Source organism: Hippoglossus stenolepis, chromosome 16 (genome assembly GCF_022539355.2).
Source record: "Hippoglossus stenolepis isolate QCI-W04-F060 chromosome 16, HSTE1.2, whole genome shotgun sequence".
Classification (NCBI taxonomy): domain Eukaryota; kingdom Metazoa; phylum Chordata; class Actinopteri; order Pleuronectiformes; family Pleuronectidae; genus Hippoglossus; species Hippoglossus stenolepis.
Window position 1 is genome coordinate 15,387,857 of NC_061498.1, and position 12,999 is coordinate 15,400,855.

At 39.9% G+C, this 12,999-nt stretch overlaps 1 long non-coding RNA gene across 1 annotated transcript in view; it reads left to right on the top strand.

Annotated features, from left to right (window-relative positions):
- The window catches only part of LOC118122958, a 41,855-nt gene extending 31,180 nt beyond the window's left edge, over positions 1-10,675 (top strand). The window contains exon 5 of the long non-coding RNA XR_007034888.1: positions 10,528-10,675. This is a non-coding gene — a long non-coding RNA (uncharacterized LOC118122958). The remainder of the gene's footprint in view (positions 1-10,527) is intronic.
- The last annotated feature ends 2,324 nt before the right edge of the window (positions 10,676-12,999 follow it).

Consider the following 12,999-nt stretch of genomic DNA (forward strand, 5'->3'; position numbering starts at 1 on the left):
TCCAGTCCCTTTAACAGACCTTCTTTGGGACCCGTTCCTCAGCTTTCAGGATTCAAATCAAATACTTAGATTAAAGCTTTTTTGAGCCTCTGATCTGCAGCTTCACAGGAAGTGTATTTTTACTGTATTTTCAAAAGACAAATATAAAGTGTTGACTGCCACAATGAATAATAATAATGCTCATTAAAATGACAACTTGAAAGCAAAGCAAAATCTTATCTTACGCAAACAATGAGAGTGAGACTGAAAAAAAAACATGAAACGAGAAGGAGAGAGAGAAAGAGAGAGAGAGATGCTACGTGTAAGAAATGAATGATTTGATCATCTTCTTAGTGCAGAGATGATGATGACAAATGAGGAAGAGGCTTAAAAGCTTAGACGCTACTTTGTTGTTTTTGCTTCCATTCAGATTGTTGCATAGATTATATGTTGTAGCTAGAAGAGTGTGTGTGTGTGTTGGTGTGTGTGTGTTTGCGTGTGTGCGCGCACTGAAATAATCTTAAATTCTCCAGGTGATATTTGACACTGAAAGAAATGATTAGTCAGTGTTAATATATGCACAATTACCATTAAGCCTCAGTGCACCCTTCACCTCCTGAGGTGCTGATAAGACAAACACACACACACACACACACACACACACACACACACACACGTACACACAAACAAACAAAGGAAATAGAAAGGTGTGAAATCAAGTTATAAGTTAAAAGTGTGGTATTTTTACTTCTCTGTGCAATGTTTGCTTAAAATGTTTTAATGACAAGCTTTGCTTTTATGTGTGTGTGTGTGTGTGTGTGTTCATTTTTGTTGCCTCTTATGGACCTTTTCAAGCATAAATACTGACCTTGTCAGGACCATTAGACTTTATGGGGACCAAAGCCTAAGGCATGACTTAATCTCTGAGGTCCTAGTTAAGGTTAGTGGTCGGATGTAAATTGTGCTTACGTTAGTGTTAGTGTTAAGGTTGTGGTTAGGCTGTCCTTAATGAATGGAAGTCAATGCCAAGTCTTTATAAGAATAGCTGCACAAATCTGCATGTGCTCTTCCCTGAAATGTCATACTAGTCTTTTAGTCGTTTTTAAAAACAGCTTTTTGTGAACATCTCTTTATACATGTTACTTAAAGCACTACTCGGCTGATCTTGTTGAAATCTGAAGATGAAACGCTGGCGGCGATGTTGATGCTAATGCTTGATGAGCTGTGACCGTACTGAGGGCTGAGTGTCTGAGTCTTGAAGTCAATATTAAAATCTCTTTCATGTGGCCTAGTCGCACGAGTTGAATGTGGTTTAATGGGCGTTTCACTTGGACCTTTACTCTCTACTGAGGATTTCACATATGAGCCCTGGATGATGCTTCTTACGATGGTATCACAGTCTGATGTTTGACACGCCGTGTTGTCAAAGAAAGCTCTTGTCATCCCCTCTGTGCTTTACAGGTGGTGAGTGATCAGATATGTTGGTTTTCTCAGAATTAAAAAGACACATTCACAGAAAAAAAGTCTCTTCACCAGATTGATTTTTAGGTGATTCTCTGTCAGGGCTTTATCCTGTTTGAACTCCCCTGCTGACATTTTTCCACCGCTATCTCACAAATAACCCTGTGGGCTGCAATAATTAAACCAGCAGGGAGGAGAGAGCAGATTATTGAGACCACATCCCTTAGAGAATGAGTTCCTACCCACGTGGCAACGGAAGCGTCCGCTCACCTCTGACCACAGCAGTCAAGAGATTAATGGCTGCATTTATGGAAACACTTCATGAAACACTTCTCCTATACTGAGCAAAGGGCACTTTCACATGCATTGTCCAGGCAACACTTATGTTTCCAATGTGTCTATGTTTGAATTCAACTACTATCATAGCAGTGGCCTTCTGATAGACCAGTCATTACATGTCTATGTCTACAGGCTGATTCAGACTGAATTTAGCATCTATAGATTTTTTGGCCACTTGGGGGCAACGTGTGCTGAAAATATAATATGGCTTATCACCTATGACATAACCAGTGGGGTGCTGATAACCAGTGGCCAATGAAGAAACATTTCCCTGGGACCATATATGAGGATACAAGACACAGTGCATATTTCTGGCAAAATTACACTACAGATATATGTATTTGTGTGTGTGTGTGTGTGTGTGTGTGTGTGTGTGTGTGTGTGTGTGTGTGTGTGTGTGTGTGTGTGTGTGTGTGTGTGTGTGTGTGTGTGTGTGTGTGTGTGTGTGTGTGTGTGTGTGTGTGTGTACACAAGTGAATATGTTAGGTTAAACAATTGCATTTACTTGAGAACCCTGTGGGAACAAGATTGCTGTATAAATGGGTATGTTTTACCTCACTGAGGTTATGTTTTTGTCTGTCTGCCCGAAACACCCAAAAAAAAAACACTGGGCGGACTACCACACAATTTGGTGTAGATCTGGAACAGAGGGAGAATACAGATATGTGCTCTACTGAGCGCCATTTTAGTTTCAGTTGTTTTTGTATGACGTGGTTTGCAGCTTATGCAAATATTTGTGGATTTACATGTGTCTCCTGATAACCTTTACTGTCTTTTTTAGCATATAATTGTGCTTCGCCATAACCAGAAGACAATGAGCAACATTTTTGGCAAACTGATGAATTCTGAACTCTTCTGTTTGCTTTGTTTTGGCCTCCACTAACTTGTGCGGCTAATATTTGCCTCTGTAGCTGCTGATGCCCCACGATGTTCTCCAGGTCATCTCTAACTTTTAATGTCTGCAGCTTTCTGATGCTGGGCAGGTTCTTTACACTGGGTGGCTGCAGCTTAGGAGGTAGAGCGGGTCGTCCACTAACCAGAAGCTTGATAGGTTGATCCTTGGCCCTGAAGTGTCCGTGGGCAAGACGCTGAACCACAAAATGACCTTGCCCCTGTTAGTGTGCGACCCGCTCTATCTCCTGAGCCACAGCCGCCCACTGCACCTGCCCTGCATCAGAGAGCAGGCAGGCACAGTTAGTAATGTGAATGATGTGTTGCAGTAAAAACACACTGTATTTAAATTTGCTGTAGGATGTAAATGTGACTCATAGACTTGTTTAGAATAGAAAGTCCATTTACTTTTTTAAAACCTAAATCTAGAAGGTGCAATTATTATTACATTCAGATAATTATTCACGAATGGGTAACACAAGGTCACTGAGACATTATGTAAAGGATAATAGTTCTGTCAAATGTTCCTTCTTCTTTGCATTGCATACAAAAGTTGTTTCTTTCCATCTATGCCGGGGTTTTCCAGGGCCTCACGCATCTCACACAGAACAAAGAGCAAATGTGTTGTGGCTCAGAGGAGGAAGTTGAACTTTAAATGTAACCCGCTGAAGCTGAACTTTGCTGACGAGTGCTGCTCTGATGACATTAAGCTCTCCTCTTGCTTTTCGGTGAGCTTCTTATAGGGTTTTGCTGTTTTCCAGGACTATGAGCTAAGAGATGATCCCATAGGCTTTGTGTGTCTGTGTGTATGAGTGTGAGTCTGTGTATTGTATATTGCACTACAGCATGGTAACATAAATATACACTAGGCACAGATTCGTCTCAGGTTGTAACAGCACGAGAGTGAACTTCTTTAAATATATGGCTAATACATTAAGATAGATTAAATGTAAGACTTTATTGGTCCATTAGTTTGTATTAATAGATATTTATAAAAAAAACATCTGGCTGAATAATTTAAAGGACTGTGTTACCTAATTATCTTTCTCAATTTAAACGATCTCTTAGCCCGATAATTACACAATGTTTTCCAGTTTCATTGTATTATTCAAATACTGAGTTCATGAAATCCATTTTGTGAGTTTTGGTGCATTGTGGTTGCAAGGGGCAGTGAACATTTTTCATGCTGATCAAAGTGATAAGCTGATTGAACAGTTCAGAAAACTGAGTTTCTAGAAACTGTGGAGCTGCATCTCTCAATATGCATGTTGCCTTATTTGTGGCGTTTTTTGTTAGTCAGCATTTTCCTGGTTTTGGCACAGAGAAACACTGTCCCACCCACGAAGGTCTGTTTGGCCGGGTTTGTTTTTCAAACCGAGAGAGAATCTGTCAATGACCCGTTTCCAAGAACGCATGCTTCAGTGGAAAGGATACAACTCAATCCGAGTTGTATCAGACCATTTGTTCACAGGAAGTTTGTCGATGTCCCAAATTGTTGATCTATACAGAACAGAATCCTTTCTTCTTCATTTTACATGAGGTATTGTTTTTTTAAAGTGTAAAATTCCTCCTTTTGTGATTATTTGGAGGATTACAAAAAAATATAGAGTGGTCTCAGTTTTTTTGGACCCCTGTGGGTCTGTTTTTTTACTCACTATCAGCATCGGCCTAAAAAAATGGAAACTGAGGTCAACCCGACGCAGCTCCTGGTGGAGATGTTATATCCCGAGCTGTGTGCACCTCAGGATGGTCTTGTGGACTCACACAAAACAGTTTCTTGAACATGATATATTAAGATCATCTTAAGGGAATGTCTTCAATTTGGTTTAAACGTTCACTGGGAGTCAAAGATGAACCGATTAGATTGGTGCTTGGAGGTCAAAGGTCAAGGTCACAGTGGCCTCTAAAATCATGTTTTGGGCCTCTTGAATGTGATATTTTAAGACTGCTTCAGGGAATTTCTTCAACTTTTGATCAGTTGTCACTTGGACTTAGATCTTCGGATACAGTTATGATGTTTCAGGTGTCAAAGATCAAAGTCACAGTGACCTTATATGAATCAAACAAAAGTTTGTAGAAATATGTACACAGAAAGTTCACTGGTCGGCGGAGGCCTACAACTGCCTACTTTTTCTTGCTAGACCATAAATGTACCGTTTATTTGTCGAGTCAAATCCTACATTCATGTCATTTAGCAGCAGATTCTGTTGTGACTCACAGGACCTCAGATGTCAGAGTGAAACCTCGTCAAACACATTGAAGTGGGAGTAAAGGCTTTAATCACACCGCCTGGAGTTATATCCATACACTACACACACACACTTTACTGTAGCCTCAAAAGTTGTTATGATGACAGCATTACAGATTCTGGCTGGGTGTGATTTGTAAAAGTCAGCAGGATCCAGCGGGGAGGTGACGGAGCTGCTCCGCTAAATCTTGGCCGTCGTTAACCTGTTTGCCTGTGACTTCTTCTCTACTTGTGGTCCCGCTGTCACCGCCGCCCTGATCTGCTGTGCCAACTTCAGGGCCGGTGGGAAGTCCAGACAGGGCTCTGGATGAGTTGGGCTGACAGAGGGCCAACCCCAGCACTTACCCAACATCCGGCTTGTCTTCCTCCATCTCCCTCTCTGCTTAACCCCCCCTGGATCCACATCCCGTCGCAGAATCACAGATGAACAGCAGCTGATGGGAGCTGACAACCCGTCTGACTTCCTGCTCGACTAACTGCCTGTGGATATGCTAAACGTACTGACTTTCACGTATTGTTGTTGAGGTCAGGGGTCATAGGAAAGCTCACAATATGTGGCGAAGAAGTAGACGAACATCACGAATATTCCCTCTGGCTTTGTCAAAAAACTTGAGGAGTATCCGCAGTGTGTTTTTGGATGGAGAGGCTTAATGGAAGCTTTAAAACTGATATTACACCTGGATATAAAGGATTTTAGAGAATAGAGGAGAGGCAAGGAGGTTCTTCTAGAGCAAAGCAAAAAAGATGATAAAAGAATGAGTAAGGTGCTGTCCTCTCTAGAGGTGCTGTAAGGCAGAGAACAGTATTTTTCTTTATGCGATACAGACATGAGTTTTCATCCTGTCCAGGTACTTTCTGATGCTTGTTTTTAAAGGGATGGAAATGTCCGATCTGTTTAACAGATCTGACATTTCCATCCTGGTTGGGTCATCCCCTTTGGTCCAGGCTGAGATATCTCAGCAACTATTCGAAAGATTGCCTCTGACAAGGAGGTTATGTTTTCATTACTGTTCGTCTGTCTGTTAGCAGGAAATTCAAAAACCACTGAACCAACTTTATTGAAACTTGGTGAAAGGGTGGGGTATGGGCCAAGGAAGAACCCATTTTCTTCTGCGGGCATTTTTCATTTCATTGAACATTGTGAGATAGGCTGTTGGGTATAACTACAACTATTGCATGTTTTATCATTTTTATTTTAAAGAAGTTAATGTTCCTCTGGAGATGAGCCAAAAATAACATGTATCCTGTGGCTTAGACTTTGGTTTATGACCTTCAAAACAAATGACTGCTCCATGAGCTTCAGTAGTTAAAGTTAACATGCTAGGAATATATATATACAAAAATATATAGACAAAATTACAGCTCCCCAAAAGGGAAGCCAAAGTGTCTTGATAGCCCCCTGGTGGCTGGCTGCAGTATAGTTCATAAACCATGCCTCCTCCATGTTAGCAGATGGTACACACAACAAATAATTTTCTTCCTGAAAGATGGTTTCTGTTAGGTAGCTCTTATCACACTGATACGTGTCCAAGTTAATTTTTTCTGATACATTTGGTTTTAATGACTTATTTGATATAATAAACAGGATGAAACATCATGATTGACAGCGGAGACTGTAGGATTGTTAGCAAAGTCAGATGTCATCACCCTGCAGCTTTCCCACTTCCTTGCTTGAGGCCATTACAGGAAAATAACTGTCTGAAACAACCTGGATGTTGAATCATTGATGAAACAGCGGTAGAAGTAGAGGTGGAACAGAACATGACCTGTGGAGAGAGGCTTCATGTGGAGGAGGAGATCTAATATGTGATCTGCAGTGACACGTAGCTTTTATGTGATGGTCCTGTAGTGGCAGCGACCAGCGGTGAGCCTGACACCCTGCGCTGAACTCTAGATGTTGGCTATGAGAAACTGAAACTGTGCTGGCAGTTGCCATTATCATCATCATCATCATCATCATCATCATCATCTTCATCATCATAATTTCAAAAATATACACTCATCACTTTCACAGCAGCACATGGTGTTATCTTCTCTTAAAAGTTGTAGGAACATAGGTACTATATGTTCTAGTTCTATAAGGCCTTAAAATACCTTATGGGGTCGATACGATATTAGGGAGTAAAACATTTTTGATGTCGACATATCTGACTATCAAACCCTTATGACAAAGAAATGTAATTGAGGCTTGATATTTTACAATTTAACCATAAACATTATCATAAATAACAAATAATAATAAAAAAATGATTACCAAAATATATAGAACTTAAATGAATAAAATAAAACAATTTCTAATGAAAATGTAATCGTAAATGCACATATTTATCTGCATTGTTTATTTTTTTAAATATTTAATTTTATATTGGCAAACAAACACAGATACACACGTGTCTGTGAGAGGCTCATATCAGCCAATATGTTGGTCGCACTCCACCATAAACCTGTCCTGAGAGCTGACTGTACATTTGTGCCATCTTTTCTTTTTCTGTGTAGCTCTTGATCTGCATTTATTAAACACCTTAATTTCCTGCTTAAGCTTCTCCAAGTAAAACAAATTAGAAATATACATAAAAAAATAATGCATCATCTACTTGTTCCAACACTTATATGAAGCTGTGATACCTAATGTAGGCAATACATCTTTTTTTACTTTCTTTTTGGATCCAAACAAAATATCAAGAAAGGTCAAGAGACAAATCAAAGATCAGCTTAAAAATAAAATATATATTGTGTTTAGTAGAATATCTAAAGTGTAAAAAGAAATGTTAATATTTATGCTGTCCCTTTAACCTTCTGTCAGTTATGAAGTAAGTTAAAAAATAACTTTTTATTTGAGTCTTTCTTGCTCATTTCATATTTTGAACCCTGAGGTGAGCAGTTAAAACATTTAATTATTTATGGATTTCCTCTCAAGCTGCTAGAGAGAACATACATAAAATCTGACGCATCTGATATCTAGAATGTATTTCTTTACCAGACCTCAGGGAGGTTTAAAATAATTTATGAAGACAAATATCATTGAAACCTCTCTCTGCAGATTCTGCAGTTTGTAGATTAACGGTCAAATTTACCGGAATATTATACAGATTTGCCAAAAACAAATTGCAGCATGCAGTTATTGATTTAATAATTAACTAATTCAACTTTCAAATGTATTATTAACCCTAGACTTACCTGGGAAGATAGTGTGATATGACTGAAAGCTTTAAAACAGATACTTAATGGACCTCACTTGGGAATTGAAGTGAATTTCTTTTGTGGATAAATTAAACTGTTCTTCGTTACAATTCCCAAAAAGATTCTGTAAACGTTTAAAGGTAAAACTTCACTTCACAATATATCTACATTGCTTGTTGCTGAAAGGAACTGTTTACTAACTATACTGTTTCTCACATTGAACACATGGATAGAGCCAAGTTTAACTTTATCAACCATTGAGTTGTGCTGAAAGAACCTTTTCTTCTTCTTTCGTCAGTCGCTCTTTAAACTACTTTTTAATTTAGTTTTTAACAGTTTCTTTTGTTCTTGAAATTTGTGGCAGTTTGTGATGTTATGGTTGTGTAGAAGTGAATCTGAATCAGAGCCTCTCTGCCCTTTTCATGCTCCACATTTATTTTTGTTTTGATGACAACATAAATAATGATGGTTTGAGATCTGATCTAAATTGCAGAATTTATAATGGCAGAAGAACCTGGCAGCTAAATGATCTATAACCTAAATGCCTGGCCTCTGTCAGATCATTTGTCACATGATCCTTATTCGTTCTCAACTGTGGCTGTGTTGTCTGAGAGCAGTGCTGAAGGTCAGTTTGTGTTTACTTTTTGTGCATGTCTATTTTCAGTAACATCCTAAGTGCACCTCCGATGTTTGCGTGTCCTTCCCTGCTAAGAGGGTCTCCCGCTGTGACTTCAGTGCTGATCAATTTAATTGTCCAAAATAAAAAGGTCATGAGAGGAGAAGAAAAACCACACAAACAACTTCTTTCACCTGAGAATAAGCGGCTGCATGATTTTCCCAACTACACCACCATTAACTATGTACAGATTGCAATCATTGTGATGCCCTACTTTCTCCACCCTGTTAATGTAAATACATGCATCCAGAAATAGCTGTGTTTACAGAAACCCATGTATGTGAACAGCTGCTCACTTTCTCTTCGTGTCCACTGTGGAGAGAGATCTGCCGTCAGAGCGATTTCCCTCGCTGCCCTTCAGTCCGGAGGCTTGCTGTTGGCCTGTCGTAATTAAAAATGACACCTGGCTTTGATTTTTGATCTCGTGCCCATTACTTATCAGCCACTTCCCCTTAAACACAGAGACACATTAAATGCTCATCCTCGCCCTGGCTGAGACATGACCATTTGCATCGGCCTCCAGGTTGCTTTTAGTGGCCACAGAAGTTCCTGGTGCTCCTATCCGGTGCACAGATGCTGTTTTAACAAACCAGAGCAGCAACTAGAACAGCACTTAGTACAGCACATACCTCCACCAAGACCCAGCTGTAGGGCTTGGCGATATGACTTCAAATCAATATCACAATTTATTTCTAACTTTGCGTGTTGTGCTTCACGTTAGGTCTCGTGTTGTGTGTAGCAGGTGAACTGCGTGGGTACAAAACGTTTTTCAGTGTGTTAAAATACGTGCCTCATAAACTCTTGAGCGAATCAAACAAACACAAAGTAAACTTCAGTACTGTTCAGCTTTTAATAGCTTCTGATCAGTGATGGTGTTTATGGTTAATGTGTAAAGTGATTGCAGATCAGCTGGAGGGGATACAGCAGACGGGTCGGTACAAGGTACCTGGGCCGCTGATGCAAAATGAACATAGCGGAAACCCGAACGTTCGTGTTTGCACACATTAGGGAAAGTATTAACTGAATTAACCGACATGAGAAACATTAATTAAAGTTTACAAATTACAAATTCGATACATTTTCAGTTAAATGCCCAGCTCTACCCAGCAGTCCCTTTAATTCAATCAAGCTGCACCAAATGTGTCTGGTAAAAATTTTAAAATCTCTGAGAAATAAACAAATATGTTGAAAAATTGCACAAAAATTTGACAGATTCTTCCCTTAACCACATCACATCCTTCCACCAAGTTTCGTGAAAATCCGTCTAGTAGTTTTTGTGATATCTTGCTTACAAACTAACAAATCAACAACGACAGGGGTGAAAACACAATCTCCCTGGTGGAGGCAACAACGGCAAGAAGCATCTCCGCCTCCTCTTCAAACAATACAAAAATGTCTCATTCAATAAGTAAAGGATTCTGCTGTTGATTCTCTGAAGTAGAGGCAGTAAATGGGCGAATGATGTGCCAGAGTGCATTAGGACTAATGATGAGATCTGACCTCTGCGGTAATGGGGCAGGTGACCATGTGGATCAGGGCTGATCCTGAAGCTGTGATGAGCAGCTGAGTGATGGCTCTGTGTTAATGTGTGTGATGACCTCAGAGCTGTGATCCACTATTATCAAAGTGTAATGACTGTGAGACAATTCAAGGAAGTGGTGGGATGTAACAAATTACATTCATTACTGTACATTACCACTATATTCTTACAATGCATTGTTACATGCCCATAATGTTTATTTCATTTTTAAAGGTAATCGGCAACAAGAGGACAAATGGCCACCACAGACGTTTAAAGAATCGGTCACCAGTTACTTCGATTGTATTGGATTTGCCTGCAACGCTTTTTACCCCAGAAAGTGTTTCGTGGACTCAAACACTTCACCCACCCCTCCATCGGCCTAGTGGTGAGTAGATAATGAGTGAATTTTCATTTTCCTTTCATATCCCTTTAAATGAGAGTGAATCATCAAAATTGACAGTTGAGATTGACATGCATTTGCTTTGTATGGACGGGACCTTGTTACTATGGCTACATCCCACGATCACCAGTGGGCAGACGTCTTTAGCGCAACATGGCAGCTTTCGTATCCAGTAGTGCCCCTACTGGAGAAATTCTGTTATTATACTGTTGCACTTGGTCGCACACAGTAAAGTGACAGAACTAATACCTACATTGCTTACCTTTCTCACCTACACACAGGCAGACAGTTGCTAAGTGATGTTGGTGACAATATCACCAACACTAGATGCTGTTTGACCAAACCATGCTCTGGTTCAAGTTTACCGGCGCTCTCAGTTTTACACATGGTTTTATTGTTTGAGGTTTTCACCACATGCAGAGCTTGCCGAGATTTTTTAACCAACAACCATGAAACTTGACCTTTTTAAGGAAAAATGTCTTGAGCAAACAAAAAGATTCTTGCCAACAAAGTTTATAACCCCAAACAGTCAAATTACCCATGCAGGCATTAGTTACACAGGTTTTACACATCAAGCACTTTCAATACTTCGGGTATACTTAAAAGCAAGTACTTACTTACTTTTACTCAAGGAGAAAAGTTAAAGTGGTACCATACTGTTACAAGCTGTTACTCACTTGAGTACATTTTTTTAATTATTTAACTCACACCGTGGATACTGCCAATTTGAACAAACCATCCAACATCAGATTAATTAAACCATGAATGTGTTATTCTATCCCACAGGTACATTGCTTAGTGCTCATTAGTCCACAGAGTCTGACAGTCACAGCACACAGCGACACTACAGGCCAATATTCATTGCTGCAACAGATGGACATCAATTAGCACCCTATTGCTTTCTGCTGCTATTTATTACCACAGTGTAATCAATGGCACAGATGGTTTACAAAGCTATCATATGTAAAGGTGTTCCATAGAAACACCTGTTTTCATTCCTCGTTTGCCTCCTGGCATGTGAATGTTTGAGAAGCACTGAGTCAGAACCCCCTCTTCTCCACCAGCTTGTGGCTGTAACACTCACGTCTTGACTCATCTGCTGCTACAGCAACAGCAGATAACACTTCCTCCACCTCCTGTAGACTCGCCCGCGCCTCATTGCCTTCTTCCCTTTTTCCTTCCTCAAATTACATTAATAACCTTCAAGTCTTGCTTCGGTGAATACGCACGTGCCAAGTAGAGTTAAGATCAGCTGCTTGAATGACAAATGGAGGAACCTAAAACCTCCATGTGGGTTTGATCAAATTGTATTTGAGGGTTTTTAATGCATGATATGAATTACACATGAATAGATCCAGGGCTATTTTTTATCATTATTATAATTCAGTTTTCTTTTATATGGCAAACTTTATGCACTGATACTATAATTATTTTTCGAGAGCATCCTCCACAGATGTTAAACCAGCTCCAGTGATTCCTTTACATCTGTTACTCTGGGGTTTTCTTCCTTTACCTCATTGAGTATCATGAGTTGTCTCTTTGAAGTCATCTCAGCTGGGTCATTGTACTTCTCCAGAGAGTAGCTGCAGTAAATCATAGCTAACTGTGGATTGACGAATGTCTAAACTTTTTGAGATTAGCTGGGAACCCCTCCCTGCTTTATGCAAATCGACACTCCGTGATCCTAAAATCTTGGAAATAGCCTTGGCCTGGTTCACATCATCAGAGGCCTCTTGTGAGTCGTGAACTGAAAATGTCTTTTTAATAGGTCAAAGTAACTCCAACTCCAACTTTTAATCTGCTTTCATGGATTGGCCTCCAGATTTGCTAAATCCTGACTCCTCTTTGCTTTTGTTGATTTCATAGACTGTATATAAAGATGGACGACATGAAAGCTTCCCAAAAGTGAACCCTGCCTCCTCCATGTTAGCAGATGGTCAGTTTTGTTTTAATTTGTTATTTGTTGCAATGAAAGGGGTTGAAAAGTCATGATTGACAGCTGAGACCGACTCGTGATTGGTCAAACTCGTGTACTCGCAGGATTTCAATACTGCTGCTCCAACCCCCACTCGCTACTGCACAGACTCCTGGATATTTTAGCTTCTGGACAGTAGGAGGAAGTGGAGACATGTATTTTAGATCTTTATTTACAGTCTATGATTTGTTATCATAAGTGTGTGGAGGTTGAATTGCCATTTTGAAAAGTTATAGAAACCCAAATGGCAGAGAGTTGTGTAGGGAGGTGGGTCCGGATGCTGTTCAACCAAACTGTGTTCCACTCGCTCTCAGTCCTACAAATGGTC